Source organism: Elephas maximus, chromosome 15, assembly GCF_024166365.1.
Source record: "Elephas maximus indicus isolate mEleMax1 chromosome 15, mEleMax1 primary haplotype, whole genome shotgun sequence".
NCBI lineage: Eukaryota > Metazoa > Chordata > Mammalia > Proboscidea > Elephantidae > Elephas > Elephas maximus.
Window position 1 is genome coordinate 15,401,355 of NC_064833.1, and position 26,928 is coordinate 15,428,282.

Consider the following 26,928-nt stretch of genomic DNA (forward strand, 5'->3'; position numbering starts at 1 on the left):
CTCTTAACCACTATGCCACCTGGGCTCCACATAGGTCACAGGCCTATATAATAAGAACTATCTACTGTCTTGGAAGAAGTACAACCAGTGTGCTCCTTAGAACCAAGGATGGCGAGACTGTGTCTTACATACTTTGGACATGTTGTCAGGAGAGATCAGTCCCTGGAGAAGGACATCATGCTCAGTAAACTATAGGGTCAGTGGAAAAGAAGAAGACCCTCAATGAGATGGACTGACACAGTGGCTGCAACAATGGGCTCAAGTGTAATGTTTGTAAGGATGACACAGGACCGGGCAATATTTTGTTCTGTTGTGCGTAGGGCCGCTACGAGTCAGAACAGACTTGATGGCACCTAACAACGACGACAACAACATCTAGCGCTAGCTACTCTTTCCAATTGTGCTCCACAAATTCCTAAGGGCTCAAGAGTTCTCCTCTGAGGCAACTCCTGGGGGCTTGAAGGAGTCAGGGTAGGGGCAATGGGGAGAACTATAACTCTGTTTTAACCAAAGCAGCTTGACTTTAATCAGTTATATGTGTAAGGCCTTCACATAAGATTTCAGTTGAAAAAAGGACAAATATTGTATAAGACCACTATTATAAGAACTCGAAGAAATAGTTTAATCAGAGAAGAAAATATTCTCTGATGGTTATGAGGGCGGGAGGGAGGGAGGGTGGGAGTGGGGTATTCACTAATTAGACAGTAGATAAGAACTACTTTGGGTGATGGGAAAGACAACACACAACACAGGTGAGGTCAGCACAACTGGACTAAACCAAAAGCGAAGTTTCCTGAATAAACTGAATGCTTCGAAGGCCAGCGTAGCAGGGGCAGGGGTTTGGGGACCATGGTTTCAGGGGACATCTAAGTCAACTGGCATAATAAAATCTATTAAGAAAACATTCTGCATCCCACTTTGGAGAGTGGCGTCTGGGGTATTCAACGTGAGCAAGCGGCCATCTAAGATGCACCAGTTGGTCTCAACCCACCTGGATCAAAGGAAAATGAAGAACACCAAGGACACAAGGTAATTACAAGCCCAAGAGACAGAAAGGGCCACATGAACCAGAGACTATATCAGCCTGAGACCAGAAGAGCTAGATGGTGCCCGGCTACAACTGATGACTGCCCTGACAGGGAACACAACAGAGAACACCTGATGTAGCAGGAGAGCAGTGGGATGCAAACCCCAAATTCTTGTAAAAAGACCAGACTTAATGGTCTGACTGAGACTAGAAGGACCCTGGTGGTCATGGCCCCCAGACCTTCTGTTGGCCCAGGACGGGAACCATTCCCAAAGCCAACTCTTCAGACACGGATTGGACTGGACAATGAGTTGGAGAGGGATGCTGGTGAGGAGTGAGCTTCTTGGATCAGGTGGACACTTGAGACTATGTTGGCATCTCCTGCCTGGAAGGGAGCTGAGAAGGGTAGAGGGGGTTAGAAGCTGGTGAAATGAATATGAAAAGAGAGTGGAGGGAGGGAGCAGACTGTCTCATTAGGGGGAGAGCAATTGGGAGTATGTAGCAAGGTGTATGTAAGTTTTTGTGTGAGAGACTGACTTGTAAACTGTCACTTAAAGCACAAAATTTTTTTTTTAAATATATACTCAGGAAAAAAAAAAAGATTTCAGTTGCTAAAAGGGTCTGAAGGCTTTAAAAAAGCATGAAAGTTTCAAAAAAGTCTATCCTCTTGTTTCACTCATAAAGAAAATGAAGCCTCAAGAAACCCAGGGACTCATCTATACTCAACACGGCAGGCCAGAGGCTGGGGGCTGGGCGGCAGACGGGAAATCTCACACAGGCAGCGAAGGGACACTGGACATACTCCAAGGTCTAACGCTCTAGAGTTTGAGACTCCCACATGTAAGTAGACAAGCCCTCGTCCGCCAAGTTTGGTTAAAAAAGTAAAAAAAAAAAAAAAAAAGTAAAGGCCTAGGCAAAGTCAAGTGGAGAGTCCAATCCAGAAAGAGGGGATATCTTCCCTTGGATTTATGTCCCAGTGCTGGCTGGGGCTGGGCGAGGGGCCTGGACCAGGAGCTCTACCAAGGAAGCAGAAACAGAGTCCATGCAATATTGCCACTCCAGGGCCCTGGGGGCAAAATGAAAGGGAACTTCAGGTCAACAAGCATCAGGAACAAAAGAAAAACAGAAATCACAGCTTCTAGAAGATTCTGGCAGCTCTTGTCTGAAGTGATGCATAAGTCTCAATTTGCCCCAAAATTTAGGCTCATGCAAGCAATTATGTAAATTCTCCTGGGTAGGGTAGAAAGAACAGAAAGACTTCTCTCAAGTATAAATGCTCACACGTGACAACAGGTCAACTATCAACTGAGGAATTGGGACAGGCCAAGGAAGGAAACCCCAGCACAGAAGAAAAGATCAATCCTAGAGAAGTCAGAACAGCCACTGATCTACAGCCAGGCACTGGGAGGCTCTTCATGTAATAACTAATACAAAAAGGTTGGTGTATGGTCCTCAGGTCAACTGAGGTTTGGAAAGCTACAGTGACTAGCCCAAGACTGAGCCCAGATTTGAATCCATGCTGTGTGGAGTACCATGTGTTAACAGCAAAACATATGGGGGATAAAAAAGACCTTTCCCAAGTCCCTCTTGTTTTCCCCATGCCCTTTCCATTAGAAATTTTAAAAAAGGAAAAAAAGAGCACTAAATCTATATGAGGAAAGTTTCATTCAACAAGGGCCACGTCCGTTCCCCAGGAGAGGAGTGCAAGCAACAGCAATACCACCATCAGAAATGCTATAGAGGGAAATCCTGCTCTAGATAAGGACTGGAAGAGATGTTTTCTGAGTTTTTTTTTAACCCTAAGATTCTGCAACTCTAAATGGAAATTCCAATTCTTAGCCAATTATTTCCCTTGTTGAATGGAGGCATGTCTACGAATCCAAGCATGTAAGCGCCTTTCTTCCTTAGAAACAACAAGGCTCTTTAAAGCCCATCCTGGCTTCTCCCCCACTAGCCTTGTGCTTCCTGGGAAGAAAGTTCCAGCTAGGGAGCCAGCTCTTGAGGACAGACAGCAGAGACAAACAGGTTAGACAAGCCCTACTGGGGGCCCCACAGGATGTGGTAAGTAGAAATCAGAGAAAGCTATCTAGAAGCCAAAGCACTGAAGACACTTAACAAGAACACCCAGGGACTTTTCTCAAGCTCCAAAATAGTTGAAAGAGTTGTATCTCAAAGTTTTCTGAAGAAAAAATCCTACCTTGCTCATAAGACAACTCTGGAGGGACAATGTCAAGTTTTAAGCAAGAAAGATGAAAAGGACAAGTTCAGTGATTTTACGGAGAGCTCCATGATATGAGAAGCTGGGTGTTTCAATCGCAGCCTTCAACCCGAGGACCCAGTGTGCTAATCAGCACTTCACACAAAGGCTCAATGCTGAAGCCAGTTTATTTCCAGTAAAGGTGGCATTGCAACTGGCGCAACTTGAAGGTGACCACGTGGAAAGTAATTAATTGGGCTGGAGGGACAGCCAAAAACAGCACTCCCCAAAGAGAGTTGGTAAACAAGCAAATGCAAAAAAGATCTGGCCTCACTAGGGATCAAAACATACAGTTAACAAGAGACCATTTTGCACCTATTGAATTATAATTTTTGTAAATTACTAACACCCAGTGTGTGATGAGTTCGTGGTGAAGCTGGCAGAGTCACATGTTGATGGCGGCAGCGTGAACTGGGACAACCCTATTTGAAAGTCACTTGCCCTTTGACTCAATAAGCCTCCTGCCTGAGAATTTACCCAAAGGATTTTTCCAAAAAGAGAAGTTACATGCACAAAGATGGTCACAGCACCCTTTACAACAGCAAACGACTAGAAATCTTCATTTCCCACAGAGAACTGCTTTAGAACGGGATTTATCAGCTTGATGAATCATTATTAACTGTTAACCTGGTGCCGTGGAGTCGATTCCAACTCATAGCGACTCTATAGGACAGGACAGAACCGCCCCATAGGATTTCCAAGACTGTAATCTTTACGGAAGTAGGCTGCCACATCTTTCTCCCATGGAGCAGCTGGTGGGTTCGAACCACCAACCTTTCAATTAGCTGGCTAGCGCTTAACCACTGTACCACCAACGGACCTCATGACGAACCATTACACGTTCTTTAAAATGATAATTAGCAAGTACTTTAACAAAACAGAAAGAGTTAACGATACAATGTCAGATAAGAAACAGATTACAAAATATTCCCTTGACCGTGTTGATACCTATATAAAACCTTAGGTCAATGAGTAGACGAAACGTTTATCGATTTGGTTTTCTCATCAGTTTCCATTCTTCGATGTTACAGTGCTGTTGGTGCATCCATCCACAATGACAACGCTGATGATTTGTTACAGGTTAAACTTCCATTATGCGTAAAAGAAAAATGGAACGGAACCCTGGGGAAATAGAAACCGGACCTGGGACACGAGAAATGATGAAACGGTGGTGGCATTTGAGGATAAAGTCAACGAAACGCAATGTTTAATTGGCGAATGGAAGACGTGGGCACCAGTGGGGTCCTGTGTTAGCGACCCGGCCTTCCAGGCCCGCAGCACATTCGGCAGTAGCTGGCCATCTCAGCTTTGTGAGATCAGACCTCTTCTTCCTCCCCACCACGCCTGCAGTGTTCAAACAGGAATAGAAAAACCCAGATCGTATGTGTCTTTAAAAGTCCACCCTCCTAACACCTAAAACCCTGCTGAGTGGCCTAGAATAATTTACTGAATGTCCTAAACTCTTTCGAAAAACAACTTGGACCAGCTCGTAGACATAGCAATGTTTTCTCTGCTCAACGTAATGATGTAATACGGAACTTCAGTTTTCTAGGCAAGGCCCAGGTGGGATTTCCAATGTGGGTCGCAGGCCCAAAGAGCAGGTAACCCCACTGATGGTCCAGGCAGAGGCAGTCAAGTTGGGAGTCAGAACTTTGGAGTCACAACTGACCTGAGTTCAAGTCCCGACTCCAACCCTACCAGCCATGTGCCTTTGGGCATGGTATTTCACCCCTGTGGGCTCAGTTTCCGCGTACGTAAAATGGGGGTATTACAGAACCTTCCTCACAGGGGCGTGGTGAGGACAGAGAGAGGCAGCATTATCAGCACAGCACTGGCAGCAGTGGGCCCGCACTAGCTGGGGGCTCCCTCCTACTTTCATTTCCTGGGTCTCCTTGTCTGACTGATTTGTCTCCAGGTCTTCACGTGCTACGTGTGCATGTATGTCTATATGCATATATGTATGGGCGTGGGGGGTTGAAGGCTGATGACCAAATGTATCTCAACTCTAACTGCATGTTGGAATCACCTGGTTGCTTCCAAAGGCACAGCTGCCCAGCCTCTCAGGGCAATTAAGTCAGATTCTTTGGGGGTGGGCTTGGCACGAGTATTTTGAAAGCTGACTCCATCGCGTCCCTGGGCTGGGGCACATCTAACTCAAACAAGAGCAACCTGTCATTTCTCCTCCAAATCGCCAAGCCCAAGAGAGCGTGAGGCTGGAGTCTTCCTTCACTTCTCCAGGCCACGGTTCAGCAGCTCCTCTGGAACAATCGGGCGCTCTGTGAGTGACAGGCACATGGAAGGGGTTCCCCTCCTGCTCAGCCCAGTGGTATTGTGCAAAGCAGTAGGGCTGGCCAGCTGGAGCGGCTGTCCGCAGAGGCCGCTGGGAAGCCCCTGGCCAATGGGCAGAGGCACTAATGGGCTAGGGGACAATGCCGCTGCCCAGCCCCGTCCTCCTTCCATCCTATAGAGACCCCCTGTGCGTTCCAGGCTCAATAACAGCAGATGGGCCCTGGGGACCTCCCAGGGCTCGCTTCATTCAGGGGAGCAAAGCCCAGCCCCTCTGCAGAGGTGACACGTGACGTGCAGGAGGATCAGCCTTTGCAGTCATACTTGTGAAACTCAGAAGTACGACACTTGCCTCAGGTCACTCCATTTCAAGCCGCAGAGCTGTAATCTCACCCAGGTCTGTCTCAAGGTTCGCTGTCTCCCCAGGATGAGTAAGATGCGGCAGCTGCCTTCCGATAGCCTGTCTGCAGAAGAGCAAGCAGGAGGTGCACTTGTGTGTCCCATGGGGGGAGGGTCTTTTTTGCAGGGGTTCCTTGGGGTGACGGGCACCTGTTGCATAGATGGATTGCAAGCGGCTTCCCAGGGAAGGAGACAGGAGGGCGGCAAGGCTGTGAGCATAGAGGGTCTCTCATAGCTCTTTCTGCCAGGAGCCAGCTTGCTAAACCACCCTGTGGCCCTCTGAACCACAAGGGCGAGAGCCTATCTTTATCCTGGGGGTGACAATAACAGCACTGACCTGTTCAGCAAATACCCTCTGGGAACTGGGACAGCTCTTTACTTCTAGAGTGCTCTCCAGGAATGGATGGGACAAGCTGAGAAGCCTTGAGCATGGGGCCAGCGCCATAGCTAGTGCTTGGGAAACGGTAGCTCCTGGATGCTGTGAAACCTTGGTGGCATGTAGCAAGTGATTAGGAGTGTCTGAATGACCCCAATAAAATCTAAGGACAGCAGGTGCCATTAGGCGGTCCGTGTCCGGTAGGAGTTAAGACCTGGGCCGGTGAGGCCAAGTGAGATCAGGCAAGGTTACCTGGAAGAGGCAGGGTCTGCAATGGATGAGCAGACTTCAGATAAGTCAGGCAGACCCCCAGGCCGGGGAGAAAGGCACAAATTAAAATAAGGAGTAGGGAACAGCCAGAGGGCTGGGGTACTTCCTGGTTGAGGCAAACTATCCCTTGGAGACCTGGATGACTAGGACTAGGAAGAAGAGACCTCAGTAGATTTAATGACAAAGACCGTGACACCATAAATGTCCAATAATAACGAGTGAGTGAAGGAGAAACTGTCACATATCAGCAGAGACCAACACTAAGGTTCATTCCGACAGCTGTGCCCTCCCTGTGTGTTCAGTTAACAGGGACACCACAAAGCCCCTGACACCGAGTCCCTGGCAGAGAAACTGCAGTGCCCACCCAGCCCCACCATCAAGAATGCTGAATGCTGCAGTCTCACAAGTGTCCCGCTGTTGGCTTCTCCTAATGCTCAGGAGCCCTGGTGACGAAGTGGCTAAAAGCCTGGCTGCTAACCAAAAGATAGGCTTTTCAAATCCACCAGCTGCTCCTTGGAAATCCTGTGAGGCAGTTCGACTCTGCACTATAAGGTCACTATGAGTTGGAATCGACTCGAGGGTAATGGCTGATGGTAGTGCTAGCCCTGAATGGGACCTAGAAACATCTTACACCAAGACTTCTTATCATGGCTTGAAGTATGTGTCAACTTGGCTAGGCCATGATTCCTAGTATTGTGTGATTGCCCCCGTTTTGTTATCTGATGTGATTTTCCAACGTGTTGCAAATCTTATCTCTGTGATGTTAAAGAGGTGGGATTATCGACAATTATGTTAAAAGGCAGGACCCAATCTACAAGATAAGGTTGTGTTTTACGTCAATCGTCAATCTCTTGAGATATAAGAGAGAGAAGCAAGCAGAGAACCATAGGGACCTCATACCACCAAGAAAGTCGTGCCAGGAGCAGAGCACATCCTTTGGACCCAGGGTTCCTGTGAGAAGAAGCTCCTAGGCCAGGCAAAGAGTGATGACAAGGACCTTCCTCCAGAGCCAACAAAGAAGAGAAGAACTTCCCCTGGAGGTGACGCCCTGAATTTGGACTTCTAACCTGCTAGACTGTGAGAGGATAAATTTCTCTTTATTAAAGCCACCCACTTGTGGTATTTCTGTTACAGCAGCACTAGATAAGTAAGACACTTCTCCAATATGCCCACCTGACCCGGAGTGCTACATGTAAGAGGGACCCAGGCGTAGGCTATCTTGACAACAGGGCTCCCCAGACCCCTATCTTCTTAGTTAGCTGCGCTAAGAGGACAGGCAAGGACATATCCATTCCCTAAAGGGCTAGTAGGCAGATGTCTCGGAAAAGGGGGCACACATACCCTGGTGCAGAGCGGGATCTTCCACACAGTTGAGACAGTCCCAGAACTTCTCCCAGCTGCCAAATGAGAACACATCCCGTCTGCCAAGCAGTGGGCTCCACTCTCCTGCACGTGTCTGCTGGTGAGGCACAGACTTAAGACAAACAGTAGCACAAAGAAGACCAGGTGCTCAAGGTCATGGGCTTCCAGGGCCTTAACACCCCTGGGTTCCCTCTGAGGGCAGCGCCCACATGTACTGCAGGCACTCAGTAACTGTTCATTGAATAAACTGTCGAGACAGACTTTTCCAGTCTATCCACGTGGCCTGTGTGTGCTCAAATACTTATCAATCAACCTGCTGTGTGACTTTGGGCAAGCTATGAGGTCTATCTCCTCATCTGAATCTAGAAGCCTGGGATGAAAAGGTATCCTAAAGTACTGGGCATACTTTTCCTGTGCATCCTCATGGCAGGATAAATGCTGACCAGGAGTTAGAGAAAAGGCGAGGCTAAGGTGGCCCTTACCTAGGAGGCGTCTCAAAGCAGCTGTGAAAATGTGGTGTGGGCTCTCCCTGTGACAGCCTGGCCCACGGTGGAGCCCCAGGGCACTACAGCAGCTGGACCAATGGACTGAGCCTCGTGTTAAGTGCCAGGCCAGGGCATTTACAGACCTCGTGGTTCTGTCCACAACACATGTCCAGTGAAGAACACTCCTCCCAACGCTAGCCTCTGCCGTTTTTCTTTCTATCCACCGATACTGTATTGCCAATCTATTTCATGCTAGATACTGAGGGTGGGGTTCCAGGGTGGAAAGGCACACAGGTAGCAACCTCGCCCTCATGGGACAAATCCCAGGTCCCCTCTCCTCCCTCTTTCCCCTTCTCCAGCCCTCTAGGAGTTGAACCCCCTTCTTCTGCATTCATTGTCAAGTTCCCTCCTGATCTTCCACAAGAGGCCCCAGGTCTGGCTTTCCATTTGAAGAATGGCCCTGCCCTCCTTCTGACCTCTCCCTTGCCATCAGTGGGTAGACACCCATTCCTGTAAAAAGCACCCAACCTACAATCAGCCTGAGCTGGATGTCCCAGGATCCTCCAGAAACAAACACTCATTACCCAAAGAGTTGTCAGGTGTCCCACCCTCCAATTAAAGTCCCAGCACTAGCATCAGCAGCCTTGAAGGGGGTTTTGTCTTCTAGGGGTCTGGGCCTGGGATCCCATGGCTCAGCGTGGCAGAGACCATGGAGTGTGAACTGAGGAGGGAATGAGGGACAGTGGGAGTACTTACCACCAGTGTCCCTACTGTATACCTAAAAGACACCGGGCGAACCAAACAGATAAGACGGTTTCCATAGGCTCCTTCCTATGCAGCACCATGGCCTCAACTTGGCTCTCACCATGACATCTGCAAGCTGGAGCCCAGAGCCCCACAGAGGCGATGAGCAGGCACTGCCCCAGGCTCCACCTGGAGGCATCCAGCATCCCCAGCCAGCCCTTTACTGGGAGCTGTCTGGGTGATACCCAAGCTCAGAGCCAGAAAACCCTGTAGAGAAAGGGAAATCGGGTGCCCCTGGGGCACCAGACCTGCACTGTCTGATGAGGTATCTAATAGCCAAAGGGAGCTATTTACATTTAAATAGGTTAAAATTAAGTAAAATTAAAATTCCAGTTCTGAAGTCACAAGGGCACCGTTTCAAGTGTTCAGTAGCCATATGTAGCTTTTTTTTTTCCGGCTGCCATCGAGTCAACCCTGACTTGTGTGTCAAAGTAGAATTATGTTTCATAGGGTTTTCAGTGGCTGATTTTTTTGAGAAGTAGATTGCCAGACCTTTCTTCCAAGGCACATATGGGTGAACTTGCACCTCCAACTTTTCAGGAAGCAGCTGAGCACACTAATCATTCGCACCACTAGTTGTTATTGTTGTTGACAAGTAGTTTCAAGTTGGTCCCAACTGACAGCGACCCCATGTACATACAACACAACAGAAAAAAACATTACTGAGTGTTGTAGGGTCCTCACATCGTTGCTATGCTTGAGCCCACTGTTGCAGCCACTGTGTCAATCCCTCTCGTTGAGGGTCTTCCTCTTTTTCGCTGACCCTCTACCTTACCAAGCATGATGTCCTCCTCCAGGGACTGATCCCTCCTGATAACATGTCCAAAGTATGTGAGACGAAGTCTCGCCATCCTCACTTCTAAGGCGCACTCGGACTCTACTTCTTCCAGGACTACCCAGGGACTCCCACATGTAGCTAAGTGACCATGGTGCTGGTGTAGATTCCAAACCTGTCCATCACCCAGAAAGCTCGACACACTCCAGAGGCTTTCTCTGGCTGCCCAGAAGTGGGGCAAGTCCCGCGCCCCGCCTCTACACCTGTTTATGCCCAGCTTCCCAGAGGTGGAGGGGAAAATGCCTCCACAAGGAGAGTCGTGGCCCTTGCTCCCATACTGGAAAACAATGCCGGATCAGATCGCAGCAGGCCCGAGGCCTGAGGCCAGAATGCAGCTCTATCACTCGTGTGGTTTGTGGCCCAAGGCAACTCACACCACCTCACCTCCGAATGCCTTGCTTCCTCATCCAAGCAACGGAGGTGAAAATACTTTTTTTTTTTTTCTTCCCGAAGTGAGGAAAACTGTGACGGGATTATGTAACCCAGTAAACCCAACATGGTAAAGTAAGGGGTGTAGAAACAGCACGGTGCCCCTCAGGGCTGCACTCCGCTAGATGCTGTTACTATCCTCCCTTTTCCATCTGAACACACCAGCCGTACTGACTCCCCAGAATTTAATGGGACTCAGTAATGAAACAATACAGACCAAGCAGGCTACCTTCTCTGCACGCCGCTGCAAAATGCCTAAAGCGGAAATTGCAATGAGTCTGTTTATTGTGCACTGATTCCTGGAGTCACTGGCTGCCCTGAGAGTTTGCACACAACGGCACAGCACAGGATACATCCTCCTTCGGACTTGCAGACTGGGTGGGGAGCAGGGGAGAATCCACCCAGAGGCACTTCGGAAGAAAGGCCTGGTGATCTACTTCTAACCAGTTAACGGGTCTGAAAATGTCTGTTAAAATTACGCCTACCTAAGGGGCAAAAAAGGAGCCCTGGTGGTGCAATGGTTAAGCGATTGGCTGCTAACTGAAAGGCTGGCGGTTAGAACCCACCAGCAGCTCCACGGGAGAAGAGACCTGGCGATCTGCTCCCACAAAGACTGCGGCCCAGGAAACCCTACGGGGCGGTTCTACTCTGTCACATGGGGTAGCTGTCAGTCACAACTGACTCGATGTCTCAACAAAAACAAGGGGCGAAATGTTAAAATTGATGAATCTGGATAAAGTGCACATTGCATTTCTTTGTACTATTCTTGTAACTTTGACTCAGTGTGAAAGTGAAATTACACCACATTTTTTAAATTTTTGTTTAAATTGTAAAAATTTATACTCATTTAAGACAAGAAAAATGGGGTGAAACCACAGACGAGAAGAGCGTTAGGATGCAAAGTCTGAGACCCACCTCTCCCCAGCTGTGCTGGGGCTTGAAATGGGTTCAAAAGTGGTTGCCCAAAATGGTATGTCCCCTAAAAAAAAAAAATTAACCTGTGAATGTGACCTTATTTAGAAAAAGGGATCTTTGCAGATGTAATCAGGAGTCCCTAAGTGGTACAAATGGTTAAGGTGCTCGGTTGCTAACCAAGTTTGGAGGTTCTTTCCACCCAGAGGTGCCTTGGAAGAAAGGCCTGGTGATCTACTTCCAATAAATCAGCCACTGAAACCCCTATGAGGCACAGTTCTCTGACCCACATGGCGTCACCATGAGTCAGAGTCAACTCAACAGCAACTGGTTAACTGGCCGCAGATGTAATCAGGAATCCCGAGATGAGATCATCTTAGAGTATGGCGGCCTCAATCCAACGACAAGTGTCCTTGTGAGAGGAGAGAAGGAGCAACGTAGACAGTAACACCATGTGAGACCAAGCGTAGGCTGCAGTGACATAGCTACCAGCCAAGGAATGCCTGGAGCCACCGGAGGCTGGAAGAGGCCAGGAACGATCCTCCCCTAGGGCCTTCGGAGGGAATGTGGCCCTGCCCACACCTTGATTTCAGACTTCTGCCCCCCCAAACTTCGAGGGAATAAATGTCTGTTGTTTTTCAGTCACCAGTTTGTGGTCAGTGGCTATGGCAGCTCTAGGTGGCTCCTACAGGGCCCTGGCCCCCCTTGTGGGAGGGAAGCCAGATGTCGACTCAAGATGGGGATCTGACACCCAGTGAGGCCTGAGCAGCAGAACTTGAAATGGGCTCCAAATGTGTTTTTCATTCAATTGCTCACATGACAGGGGTAAACTGAGTCCAGGTAGGTGCTAGGCCTGGGCCCGAGGCTCTCAAACCAAAGGCCTGGCTAGGTTTAGGGAATGGGTCCCTTCCTCTACTTCCAGCCCAAATTGGGCTTCTCAGAAGATCAGCCTTCTCCCCAAACAGGTCATTCACTGATGTGTCCCAATGGGCTTACGATAGTGTCTGGTGTGTAGGAGGGACTCGGTATATATTTGGTGAATGAATATCTGTTAAAGGAGCCCAGGCGAGGTCTCAGAGGTGGAGTATGGACAGTTCGCTTTAATGTTAATGCTGTCCAACAAAACGGGCTACCTTCTGAGTTGAAAAAAAACATTATCTAATTCAGACTTGTGGAATAAAAGGAACAGGAATTGAGTGCCTTCTGATAACAATCCTAATACAAAGTACAGCATTCATTCATTCACCAAACATTTAGCAAGTCCTCATTAGAAGCTAGGAGACCTGGATGGCGCACACACTCAACTGCTAACCAAAAGATGGGAGGTTTGAGTCTACCCAGTGGCACCTTGGAAGAAAGGCCTGGTGATCTACTTCCAGAAAATCAAAAAAAAAAAAAAAATCCCGTTGCCGTCAATTCCAACTCATGGTGTTCCTATAGGACGGAGTTGAACTGCTCTACAGGGTTTCTAAGGAGTGGCTGGTGGATCTGAACTGCCGACCTTTTGGATAGCAGCCTGAGCTCTTAACCACTGTACCACCAGGGCTCCTCCAGAAAACCAGTCACTGAAAATCCTACGGAGCACAGTTCTACCCTGACACATGTGGCGTCACCTTGAGTCGGGACTGACTTGATGACAACTGGTTTTTTAGTTTTAACTCAAGACACTGAGGAGCAAGTTTAATTCCTTCCTTCTTTTCATCCCAAGCTCATCACACACACGTTCACAGGGTGGTCTCTCTGTAGGGTTTCTCCAACCCATCCCTCTCTTCCAGGTCAGGCCCAAGTCACCCCTTGCCACTGGTTTTGGTCCCCTGCCCTTTTCCAGAATGCAGCAAGGGCAAGCTCTCTAAATGCCAACCCCACTACTCCGGCCTCTGCTGAAACCCCCTGGAGCTCTCCACACCCCCAGCATGGTATCCTAGTGGTCTTCCAGGATCTGGGCTCTGCTTCCCTGTCCCGGCTCCCCTTCTGCCTCCAGCCTAGAGCACTCCTGCCTCCTCTTCCCAGGGCTACCTTCCTTCCCTGACCCCCAAGTCCAGAACTCCACCCCACCCCCAGGTAGCACTTGGACCTTGTTCAGTCATTACCTGATTTCTCATCTAACCATCCCCCCAATCCCACCAGGAGACCAAAAGCTCCCTAAGGGAAAAGGCAGCATCCCACTCATCCCTACCCCAGACAGCACAGCACAGGGCATGTAGCATGTTGAATACGTTCAATCAAGCTACTGCATAATGTCATCTCATGAAGTGTCCCACAAGCTGAAATAATGCTACCACATCCCAATTGTTTAAAAACAGAAAGTGATTATCTATGCCTCAGTTTTTTCATCTGCAAAGTGGAGGCAGACTCTAGAACAGGGCTGGCAGGAAGGAAGTACCTTAAAGCCAGCCCCTGGAGGCCCTCAACGATAAGCCTTCTCCCTCCCTATCTTCAGCTTGCTGATTTCCCTATCAGGGTGCATCCACCCAGGAGGACTCCTGGGTGACAGGCTCCAGCACCAAGATCCTATCTCCCCCCAACTGAACTTCAAAGCAGCTTTATCTGCAGGGCCCACCTCAAGGAAGGTTGATTCCCAACTTCTCTGGGTAATTCTTTTATTCTGAGCCCGTGGGCACACCCAGCCTTATCTGGAATGTCCCCAAGCTGTTGTCTTTCCAGGAAGGGTGTCTCCTATCAGCAGATGGCCAGGAGGCCAGAGACCAGGGAGGCAAAATGGAAGAGAGGGACTCTGAAGCCAGAGACCTGGTCCCTCCAGCTGGGTAACCAGGGACAAACCAGCCCATCTTTGAGGGACTCTGCTTCTCCGTCTCCTCCTCTGTACAGGAAGGAGATTGGCTCAAGGTCCCCCGAGCTGAGAAACTACACTAATGAGCTAGGCTGGACAGGCAGAAATGACATGAACCCTTTCTATATCAAAGGAGGGGAAGTAATCAGGGATACTTCCAGGAATTGCTTTACCCTGGACAAAGGACAGGAGACAAAATGTCCATGTGCAGGTGATCCCTTGAAGAATCACTAACTGTATCCTGGGAAGACCAGAGCAGGTATAGACATACCTGGGAAAGCAAGCCCGGGGCCACCAAGTGAACACCAAGTTCCTGCTCGTGGTCAGCCTGACGAGAATTCTGTAGGAGCCTCTGTGTGTTCCTGTGGAGGCTGCAGAGGGAGGGCTGGGGAGGCAGGGAAGGTGGTGAGCCTGCAGGGAGCTGCCAGCCCAAGCTCCAGGCCAATCTTGGTCCTAGCCCCCTTCAGCCACTTCCTAACTAGCTTGTTCCTAACTAGCTTGTCCTTGAGCCTTGACTTAAGCATCTTAACAGACCATGTCTGTAACAGCCTATAGCAGTGCCTAGCACAGATGTGATGCCCTCCTGCCTTCTTTCCTTCAGGGGTTGGCAACAAGAACACCTTTGAGGGCAGGCACTGGCTCTGTTCATCTTCCCAGAATGTCCTCAGGAGCAAGGATGGCGAGACTTCGGCTTGTGTACTTTGGACACGTCATCAGGACAGACTGATCGCTAGAAAAGGACAGTATGATTGGTAGAGGACCAATAAAAACGAAGAAAACCCTCAATGAGATGGATTGCAACAATGGACTCAGACATAACAGGAATCATGAGATGGCGCAGGACCGGGCAACGTTTCATCCTATTATACATGAGGCCACCATGAGTCACAACCACTCAAAGGCTACTAACAACAATCCAGACTCTAGCAATACTTGGAATATTAAAAAAAAAAAAAAACAACCTTGTTGCTGTTGAGTTGATTCTGACTCATAGCAACCCTATAGGATAGAGTAGAACTGCCCCACAGGGTTTCACGAAACCAGACTACCACATCTTTCTCCAGCGGAGCAGCTGGTGCGTTCGAACCACCAACCTTTTGGTTAGGAGCCAAGTGCTTAACCACTGCACCACCAGGGCTCCTACTTGGAATACAGTAGTTGCTTAATTAAATGCATGAACCCCCCACGTGTCTCTCAGTTTGTTGTACTGTGGGGGCTTGCGTGTTGCTGAGATGCTGGAAGCTATGCCACCAGTATTGAGATACCAGCAGGGTCACCCATGCAGGACAGGTTTCAGCTGAGCTTCCAGACTAAGACAGGCTAGGAACAAGCACCTGGCGGTCTACTTCTGCAAAGTATTAGCCAGTGAAAACCTTATGAACAGCAGCGGAACACTGTGTGATACATAGTGCTGGAAGATGAACCCCCCAGGTTGGAAGGCACTCCAAAGACGACTGGAGAAGAGCTGCCTCCTCAAAGTACGGTCAACCTTAATGACATAGATAGAGTCAAGTCTTCAGGACCTTCATTTGTTGATGTGGCACGACTCAAAATGGGATCGTGAGGATGGCACAGGACCAGGGTCGCTATGAGTCAGAACCAATTCGATGGCACCTAATAACAACAACAACAAATACATAGTTAACGTCCTCAGCTGCTAATCGAAAGGTCAGGGGTTCTGGTCCACCCAGAGGCACCTCGTAAGAAAGACCTGGTGATCTACTTCCAAAAAATCAGCCACTGAAAACCCTAAGAAGCGCAGCTCTACTCTGACACATGTGGGGTTGCCATGTTGGCAACTGGTTTTGGTTTAAATGCATAAATAAAATGAAAACAAAACAGGAAGCATTGGGGGGGGGGCGGAGGCTGGTAAGCCATGTTGTCAATTAAGTTGGTAAAACGCACTCAACTGGCTGAGCCCCCTATGCCCCTCCAGCTTCCTCCCGCCCTTCCTCCTTGGAGCCTCAGAGTGCTCCCCAGGTCTGGACCCTAAGCTTCAAAAGACAGGAAACAGCAGCAGCAAAGCATAAGGGCCCAGGCCAACTGTGGAGTTCCAGGGGTAGAGCTGTACTGACAAGCTGTGCAACCTGACAGGGACACCTTACTCAAGCCCTCCAGCCCTCCTTACTATAAAATGGAGGTAATAATGGTACCTGGGAAACCCTGGTGGTGTAGTAGTTAAGTGATACAGCTGCTAACCAAAAGGTTGGCAGTTCAAGTCCACCAGGTGCTCCTTGGAAACTCTATGGGGCAGTTTTACTCTGACTTACAGGGTTGCTATGAGTCAGAATTGGCTCGATGACAAGGGGTTTCAACAGGTTTAATGGTAGCTGCCTCACAGGCATCATGAGGACACTGTGAGTTACAATACACATGATGTCCTCAGACCTGTACCCGGGACATAAGTACCCCACAGCAGCCAGCCAGGTATGATTGTTCCTAGAACTCTCGCCTTCCATGCAAGCGGCTCAGGTTCAGTTCCCAGCCAGTACACCTCGAGTGCAGCCAGCATTCGTCTGTCAGCGGAAGCTCGCACGTTGCTATGAGGCTGAACAGGTTTCAGCAGAGCTTCCAGGCTAAGATGAACCAGAAGAAAGACCTGGTGATCTACTTCTGAAAACCAGCCAGTGAAAACCCCGTGGATCACGTGGATGTCAACAGCCTCATCAATCCCCTTAAGCACGGGGCTGCCATGAGTTGGGGCAACTCAGTGGTAGCTCACAATTGTTACTCGATGCAGGGGGTGCAGTAATAATTCTAGAGCCACTGAGGGATGGAAGGCACACACCCCTGACCTTGCATTGCATGGTCAACACAAACCTTGAACTTTGGGCTTGGAATCCTAAATCTTTGGTCAAACCCTGGTTCTCCCCTGGGTGGCCTTCTGCAAGTCACTCTCCCTCCCTGGGCCTCAGGCTCCTCACCTGGAAAGCAGATCTATAAATGTGCTCTGACTTCCCCAGCGAAAAAAAAAAAAACAAACCCTTTGCTGTCGAGTTGATTCCGACTCATATCAGAAAGTTGATTAAACAAGACAGAAAGCATAAAGCTTTCTAAGATCGGTACTGCAGGTGCTGAATAATTACATTTATTTAAATGAGTAAATTACACCCTCCTCCACCCTGGGATCGATTAGCCAACCAATTACTCTGTCCCTTCTTGTTTAATACCTCACCCCACTCTCCGACCCCACTTCACCCCCAGTAGTTCCCTTTTACCTCCCTCCTCCCTGTTCAGGGCACTCTGCTTTGATCACTCAGCTGGGCTTTTGGTGCCAGGGAATAGGAAACCGTGGCCAAGATTTGAGGCCACGTTCAGCCATGGCTCACAAAGGCTGCCCCCGCGCCGGGCCTTGCCCTGCAGAACCAGGAGCTGCAGGGAACCTGGGAACAGCCCCCTACACCCCGCCTCCTCTCCCTGCCCACGACACTGCCTCCTGGGTGCATCTTTGTGTGACCACAGTGGCATCAGCTGCACAAAGCAAGCTGCTACCCTCGGAACAAGGACAACCTGGGCTCGGAGTGTGGGCTTGGAAGCCAGGCTGCCTAGGATTGAATCCTGGTGCTGCCACTCAGGGAAGTCCCTGGGTGGTGCAACCAGCTAAGCGCTCGGCTACTAGCCAAAAAGTTGGTGGCTCAAACTTACCCAGAGGTACCCTGGGAGACAGACCTGGCGACCTGCTTCCGAAAGGTCATGTCCTTGAAAGCCCTATAGAACAGTTCTACTTTGCACACATGGACTTGCCATGAGTCTGAATCGATTCGGCAGCAACTAACAACAAGTTGCCACTTAAACACTGTGTCACCTTGGACAAATGCGTCAACCTCTCTGTGCCTTCATTTCCTTAGCTATAAAAGAAAACAAAAAAAAACCCATTGCGGTCAGTGGATTCTGACTCATAGCAACCCTACAGGACAGAGTAGAACTGCCCTATAGTGTTTCCAGGCAGCAGCTGGTGGATCCGAACTGCCGACGCTTTGGTTAGCAGCCAAACAGTTAACCACTGTGCCACCAGGGGTGCTAAATAGTACCTCTCTCCGAGGGCTGTTGTAAAAATTAGTTTATGGACCGTGCCTACATGGGAAGGTGGCAGGTGCTGCTGTTACTGGTCAGCTGTGTGAAGACAGGGCGCTGAGAGCCCAGGCTTGGCATTCCGAGTGCTCTCATTCCCCAGACATCAGACTCTGGAAAGGCAGCTGTGGTGCAGCTCCGAAGAGAAGCAGACAAGGCGCCAGGCAGAGCCAATGGGAAGAGAAGCAGCCAGGGATTTACAAGGCATCTGTATGTGGGCTGAGCTTCTCGCCCAGTACAACTCCACTGTAAAATTATGATGGCACATTCTTATCCCTGCTGTATGACGAGGCTCAGAGAGGCTGGAAAACTTGCTTGAAGCTCACAGAGTATCAGGGTTTTTGAGCCTGGTCAGGCAGAACCCCCCACCAGGCAAGGGAAAGCTCTCTCTCCCCAGACAGGGAGGTCCGGGCAAGGAATGAGCTGTGTTACCCTGGACAATCACTTCCCCTAAGCCCCAGTCCCTTCACCTGTAAATGGAGACCGTGTCCCCGTGGCCTGCAGCAGACATGTCTAAACCCACCCCAGAGACCCTGATTCTGAGGAGGAGTCCACATCACAGATGCCTCTTTTTGATATTCCCAGGACCAGGGAGAAAGTGGGGATTCTGCCACCCTACAAGCCGTGTGACCTTGGGCAAGTTACTCGGTATCTCTCAACCGGAGCTTCTACTTCTGCAAACTAGGGATGATAATAATAGCTAAGACAGAAGGTAAAAAACAGCTGAAAAAAAATTAAAAAGCATTAAAACAGTATGCAAGTTGCGCCAGTAGTGGTTAATTTCTATCGAGAGGAATAAAAATAATATCCACAGTGATGACACTTCTACAAACAGGCAGGTTCTAGTGCAGGTTCAAAGCAGACTCTGTTTTCATCTTTTGCAGAGAAACATGGGACCATGGAAGGGAGACACAGTCCTTCCCTGCCACCGGCTCTGCCTGCCCCTCCACAGCCTAGAAACAGACTGCTCTGTCAGGAGCAGACCTTCTGGCCTGCGCTCCCTCCCTGATGGCCAAGGGCGGCCTTTGATGGTGCCGGACAGAGGAGGGGCGGCCCCCTCTCCACCACAGCCACTGCCCAACCCCACCAGCCTCACTCGCTCGACACCATCCCTCCTGGGAGAAGCACCTGGGATCACCTGAAAGAGATAGGTGCTGGGCTGAAGATGGGATCTTCCCTACTCAAGCCCGGGGTCCCAGACACCCTTCAGATGCTCCATTTGAACAGACTGTAACTGGTGGCTTGCTTGTGCATGTCCCGAGTTCCATGAGGATACTGTCGTTGTTGTTAGGTGCCAAAGAGTTGACTCTGACTCAAAGTGACCACAGGCGACACGGCAGAACGGCACCGTAGTGTTTTCTAGGCTACGATCTTTACCGGAGCAGATAGCTAGGTCTTTCTCCCACTGTGCCGATGGGTGGGTTTGAACCGCCAACCTTTGGGTTGACAGCCAAGCGCTTCACCACTTATTGGGCCACCAGGGCTCCTTCTTAAGTTACATCTGTCAAGAGGTAGTTAAATGCACAGCTCTGGGGCCCCACTACTGGGTTCATATTCAGCCCTCGCACAAACTGAGTACCTTGGGGAAGTTGCTGTTATTGGGTACCATCAAGTCAGTTCCCGATTCGTGGCGAACGCACGCACAATGGAATAAAATGCTGCCCGGTCCTGCACCACCCCTATGATCGGCTGCAGATCAGAAGTAGATTGTCAGGCCTTTCTTCCTAGTCTGAGTCTGGAAGCTCCACTGAAACCTATTCAGCATTATTTAACAACATGCAAGTCATCGAACCCAGGTCTTCCGTGTGGAAGGCAAGAATCCTACCACCTCACCACCACTGCCCCCACTTTGAGTAAGTTACTAAGCCTCTTTGAGCCTTGGCTTGTCACCTGCAAAATACAAAAGATGACAACACAGACTCTGGTACACAATTCCAAAACCCAAGAAGCTCTCAAGACCTGAGTTTTCGGCAATTTTGCCACCTGACCTGAACTAGCAGGAGGCTGTTTATAGATTTTATTTATCCCGCCTTGAGTGAAAATTAGTATCTTCCTCTATGGAAATCTTAGGACTTGGTTAAGTGGTGCTGTCCCAAACACATGGTCTGCAACACATGATATGTGTACTGGGTTGCTTTTCTAAGATCTCAAAACAGTGTAGAATTCAAAGCTCAGCTCAACACAAAGGTTTTGGATGAAGGTTGGCAGACCTGAAGAACTGGCTACACAGGGCTGGGCTGAGGACTGGATGAGCTAACACACTTAAAGAGCATGCCCAGGTCATGCACGTGACCCTGGGCATCCCAGCACTGCCCTCAGGGACAGACACAGGGCAGCAGCTGGGGGACTGTTTGTTGAATGCGCAAATCGGTAGAACCAGACAGAGGCTCTAATCCTTGCTCTGCCACTGTATCACCTTGGGGGCGTAACTTCAACTACCTGGGCCTCAGTCTACTCACCTGTACAGGACAGGTCATTTCCACCTATCAGGGTCGCTGTGAAACTCAATTCTTGGAAGTAGGCACACGCTCTGTCTAGATCGCAGCAGACACACAACCACAGCTCGAGAATTCTCACCTTCCACACAGCGGACCCAGGTTCAATGCCCAGCCAAGGCACTTCACGCACAGCCACCGCTCATCTGCCAGTGTGGGCCTGTGTGTTGTTACGACACTGAACACATTTCAGCAGAGCTTTTAGACTAAGGCAGAGTAGGAAGAAGGGGTTGGTGATCTACTTCCAAAATTCAGCCAGTGAAAGCCCTGTGGACCACACAGGTCTGTTCTGCAACTGATGATGGGGATGGTGCAGGACTGGGCAGTGTTTTGGTCCGTTGTACATGGGTTGCCAGGAGTCAGGGGCTGACTTGATGGTGGCTAACAAGAAGTTACAATACAGGCATTGCCAGACCTAAGAATGATTCTCAGATATTCCGAGGTCCATAAAAAGCTAAGAGTAACAGAGGTTCTTGTCCAGGAATAAGAAAAGCCCAAGTTCTGTGTTTTCATTTTTGCATACGTTTGTGGTCTACTTGTTGGTAACCAACTAAGAATTATTAAAAATAGTTAACACGTTAAGTTTTGTGAGTGTTTTCACCTATGTCCTGCAGGCAACCGTCCCAGCCACGCTTTACTTTTATGTGTACATCTTCTGCAGAGGGGAAGGTACGCCCCACAGATCTTCTGCCCCACCTACCTGAGCTGTAGACAATAACAGTAAAAAACAAAAAACCCCAAAGATTTAGGGTCATGGGTTCGTGGGACATCCCAGTTAATTGGCCTAATGACAAGTTTAGTGCTTCTGTTCTAGCTCCTAGTTCCTTGCATAGTGCCTAGGGTCTTAAAAGCTTGCAAGTGGTTATCTAAGGCAGAACAGTTGGTCTCTGTTCGTCTGGAACGAGAGGAAAAAGGAGCGCCAGAAATAGGAGGAGGAGGAAATGGGATGTGTGGCTAATCGCCTCCATGAACAACTGCCTCCTTTGCCATGAGACCGGAAGAACTGGATGGTGCCCAGCTACCATTACTGAGTATTTTGATCCAAGATTCCATAGTAGAATCCCAGTTAAAAGGGAGAATGTGCAGAACCAAATTTCAAATCCTCACGAACTCCAGACTTTCTGGAGCCACGGAGAGTGGACGAACCCCTGAAACTATTGCCCTGAGATAATCTCTAAACCTTAAACCCAAAATATTTCCCTGAAGTCTTCCTAAAACCAAACAATAGTTTAGCTTAACTAGTAAAATCGTGTGCTTTGAGCATTAAGCTTTTAAGAACTATCTACGTGGGATGAAATCGACAACAGCAACTGGAAAGATTATATAGGAAATTTAGTGGGCAGTGAGTTTGTGTTAATGGAGGAGGAACAACTCAGAAAAGGAGCGTGAGAGTGGTTACATAACTCGAAGAAAGTAATCAATGCCACTGAACTGCACATATAGAAACAGTTGAACCGGTGTATATTTTCAACAATAACAACAACAACAAAAAATTTAGGGGGAGAAAAACAAAACACAAAGAGCCGGTCATTTAGGAAAACCAGACAGAAACAGGCTCACAGAGGTTTTTTTCAGTGGGAGGAAATTGGCTCATCACTGTGGAAGTCAAGAGATCTGGGTTTCAGCCTCAATTGTGCAACTTTGTACTTAACAGCCTCAGATTTTTTATCTGTAAAATGGGACCAAATTACCGGCTCAGTGTATCTCACAGGGAGTTTTGGGAGGAGCGAGAGCAGTATTGTTCCTGCCTGACCAAACCTTAGAATGTTTCTGGGACGTAGTTGATGCTAAACAATAAATGCAACCTATTATTACTGTTAACCACGCTCCCCCCCATCTCCACAGCCACCCTCTGATAATGACATTCAAAAGAGCCTGACTTACACGAGTTGGGGTCAGGCTAGGTTTGCGGAACAAACTTCAACCTGGTGTCTCCCTCTCAGGACCCACCTGTCCACCCATTTCATGCAAAGGGTCAAGTAAAGGCATTCATGGGCAGGGAGGCGGAGGCAGGTGATCGCCCAGCAGATGAAGCCAAGATTCTCCAGAATAACTCAAAAGGACAGAGATGGCCCAGCCTAGCCTGTGCAGCAAAAATGAATAACAGACCCGTAACCATCTGCTCAGGGCCAAATTCCAGTCGACTCTTCTCCTCCTCCAGTTGAGGAAAGGCAGAGTAGCTACTGTCCGCTGGAGAGAATGATCTGGAAAATGCAGGTGCGACTGCAGCAAGGCAGGGCCTGGTAAGGGCACAGCCTAGCAGTGGAGCATGGAGCCCTGCTTGCCCTTCTCAGCCATGTGACCTCGCTAAGCTGTCCTCTCAAGCGGCAGCTGCCTCCTTTGAAAATGGGACTATATGTTACATCTTGCCTCCCATGATGGTTGTAAGGTTTAAAGAAGTCCATCAGTAAATAAGGCTTAGCACAAAACAAATGCCCCAAATAAGCCACTTCTTCCTATGATGTTGTCGTTGTTAGTTACCACTGAGCCGACTCTGACTCCTGGCGACTCCAACGAGCGTGTGGAGTAGAACTGTGCTCCACGAGGTTTTCAAGGCTGTGAGCTTCTGGAAGCAGTTCACCAGGCCTTACTTCTGAGATGCCTCTTGGTGGGCTTCAACTGCCTACCTTTCAGTTAATGCTAGTAGTCTAGCACTTAACCGTTTGCCCCACCCAAGGAATTCCCGCCTATGACGTTGCTGTTGGGTGCTGTCGAGTCGATTTGGACTCATCAGAGACGCCAGGCAACACAGCAGAACTGTCCCATAGGGTTTTCTTGGCTATAATCTTTATGTAGGCAGATGGCCAGGTCTTTCTCCCGCAGAGCTATGGGATGGGTCTGAACCACCAACCTTTGGGTGAGTCAAAAAAAAAACAAACTCATAGCCATCGCGTTGACTCTGACTCCTAGCCACCCTGCAGGACAGGTTAGAACTGCCCCACAGAGTTCCCAAGGCTGTAATCTTTAAGGAAGCAGACTGCCACATCTTTCTCCTGCAAAGCAGCTAGTGGGTTTGAACCGCTAATCTTTTGGTTAGCAGTCACTAATGCTACCAGGGCACCTTTGGGTTGGTGGCTGGGCAATTATAACTGCAGGGCCACCAGGGCTCCTTAGTAATTCTAGTCCTCTTTCAGTCCTGAGCTTCCCTCCACTTATCATGGTAGGCCTTAAAGAAATCAAATAAAATATGTCAGAACAAAAGGGCACTAGAGGAGGAGCGGGCTCTGCAGCCCTGGGGACATTTTTGCTGAGTGAGCAATCAGGACAGCCCTGTTAATACAGCCTGGGTGCTCCGGGAGCTCAAAAGGCTTTAACAGACATGATCTCACCGGGATTCTTTTTATTGGCGTCCAAGACAGGTTAGCAGGTTGCCCCACCTCTGCTGTGACAGGAAACTGCAGGCTCCCAGCCTCCTCCGACACCGAGGATGGGTGGCCTCTCTGAGCCTGGTGAGACCCATGACAGTCTCCTGATCTGCAGTCCCTCGCGGACCAGGCTTCTCAGATGGAAATCTATTTATTTTTTAAATAAATTTCCTAGAACAACATAGAAGGCATTCTGTTTTGGTTTTCTGAGGAGCAGAGCAAGTGGGGAGAAAGGAGGCTTTGGGGTCAGTCCTAGACTTCATTCCCGGCTCAGCTGTTTCCTGGAGGTGGTGCCAAGTCTGCGAAACGGGGCCAAGAGCACTGGGCTGAGGGCTGCGCCGAGGGGACCGGTCTAGGCACCCGGTTGCAGAGGGATAGGTGCTGCTGTGATTTCACCACTGTGTCGCACGGCTTTTTGTTTCTCCTTCTACTGAGGATTCAGCTATAATCTCAAGGCTGTTCTGTGCTCTCCTGGATTCCCTTAGGATGCTATGACAGCTGTCAGCCCCATCCTGTGATGCTGTTTTCATTTTGATTATTCAAACACCTGCATCAACTGCACCTGCTGGCCTTGCCCAAGCCTCCTACCCGAGGCTCCACTCTTGAACTTGGGTCTAATAACAGCGCGTCAAACATTCTCACGCAGGGAGCCCTTTGCTTCTGGGTCACTGCTCTCGGCAGCATGGCGGGGTGGAAGGAGCCACTTCCCCTCTTTAATGAAACCTCGGTTCCCTCTTCAGTAAAACGGGGGCTCCAATTCCCCTGTGGTTGCTCAACTGAATGAGCTAATGTCTGTGAAAGTGTTTTATAAACTGCAAAAGTGCTGAGCAGGCTTGAGCTGGGTTAGCCATCCTCTCCTCCCCACCTCCCCACAGGAGGTGTTCCTCCTGGTCCCTGTGAATGACAACTGGGGAAGGGGACCTGTGAAAACCAGGAAGCCCAAAGAAAAGGGAGTCTGGTCCTCAGGATACAGCTTAAATCAAGGGTGTGTGTGGCAGGAACCTGAGCGAGAGCCTCAGGCCAGGCTCTCTCTGCTGAAGGCCAGTCCCTTCCAGGTCATGCTCTAGTTTCAGTGACCGTCTCTCCCTAAATGACGCCCAGCTCTCTCCTTAACCGTCTGTGCCCATTTGAGAAAGCAGGAAGCTCCGCTGCACCCCAGTACATCCCAGGAGGTGGTGGGAGCAGTGGCCTATCTAGGATATTACACCAGCCCCGGGGGCATGGTGCTACTGAGCAGTTTGTATTTCTCAAGCACAGTAATGTGTTAATTAAAAGATTAACAAGCTTGACTTGTACTTTTCAGCTGATATCACGGCAAAGCTATCTAAAAGAGGGGTGTCAGATGTTCAGACACAGGTGCAATTTCAGCGCTTGCCCTAAGTGGCATTTTCCGTAGGTAGGCTGCTGGCTGTACCAGGTTAACAGAAACTGCGCAGTAGTGCCATGTGCTCAGGTGCTGTGTAATACCTGCCATCACCCTAGACAGGCCTCTGGTGGGGAGCAGTGGTTACACTCACACTACGGAGTCAGGGGCAGGCGGTTCAACCCCACTCGGTAACTCCGGTTCCAAGCATAGCAATGTGGTTAAGAACTCCAGGGCCAGACCACACGCATGAGCCAGTGACCCAGAAATACCCAGTCTCAGTCTCCCTATCTGTAAAAGAGGGATAGCCGCGCACTATTCCAGAGTTGGGGCCCTGGTGGCACAGTGGTTAAGAGCTACAGGCGTGCTATGGCTGCTAACCAAAAGGCCGGCAGTTCAAATCCACCAGCAGCTCCTTGGAAGTCCAATGGGGCAGTTCTACTCTGTCCTATATGGTCACTATGAGTCAGAATCGGCTCGAAGGCAATGGTTACTCTGGAGTTACTGGGATTCAACCCAGGCACCTGGCAGGCAATGGACTCAATAAAGGTGAGCTCCTTTCCATTGTTAGTGCTCCTGTCACTGAGCTGGCGTCCTCATCAGTAAGAGGGATCACCTGCTCCAGGAGCTCAGTACAAGGATTAAATGAGAAAATGCCCACTAAGTGCTCAGAGCAGTGTCTGACACTAAGGGCTCACTCATCACCACTCTAAGTATTTAAGTAGGAGGGAAACAATGCCCCAGGGCAAGCAGCTTCTCCCCACGCCAGGGCCAGCAAAGAGGAGAAGATGAGAACCACCCAGTTTGAACACAAGGAGTCTCTCTGGCTGGTGACTAAGGCCAGGCCTTGGCAGGCTCCAGCTCCTCGGGCAGGGCGAGGCTGGGCCAACGCCTCACTGGCCCACGTTCAAGGGGTGCATGCTTACTATAATGCCTGCGTAACTCCAGAGCCAGCACCCGCCACATCCCTGGGGCCTGACACTCAGTGGCCAACAAACAATGAGAGATGCTTCATAAAGAGCTGAGGACTCCAGAGCCCTCCAACTGCACCCAGTGGGCAAAGACCCAGAGAGAGTCGGGGGGCGGGGGGGGAGGACAGATTTCCCTGGCGTGTGTTATTTAGCCATCTGAGGTGCTAGGATGGTGCGGCAGGCCTGGGTGCCAGGCTGTGTTCCGGGATAGGAGCCAAAGTCAATTAGGACTAGGAGGGAGGAGGATAAATAGTGGAGAAGGCTGGTGGGAGAAACCATGGAGGGGCCAGGACCAAAAAAGGGATGGGAGTGAGAGAGAGACAGACAGACAAATACACATACAGACAGGCAGACCCAGAGACAAAGAGAGCTCGTGGGGTTCACATAGCCCAAACTCAGTGCAGACAACAGAAGTTCTAGGCACAGGGGT

At 49.6% G+C, this 26,928-nt stretch overlaps 1 long non-coding RNA gene across 19 annotated transcripts in view; it reads right to left on the reverse strand.

Annotated features, from left to right (window-relative positions):
* LOC126058859 (uncharacterized) overlaps positions 1-26,928 on the reverse strand; it is a 231,464-nt gene that overhangs the window by 64,688 nt on the left and 139,848 nt on the right. The window contains exon 3 of one of the 19 annotated variants that reach the window (XR_007513314.1): positions 7,957-8,071. The exons of the other annotated variants lie outside the window; for them this stretch is intronic. This is a non-coding gene — a long non-coding RNA (uncharacterized LOC126058859). The remainder of the gene's footprint in view (positions 1-7,956; positions 8,072-26,928) is intronic. 19 annotated transcript variants of the gene reach the window in all.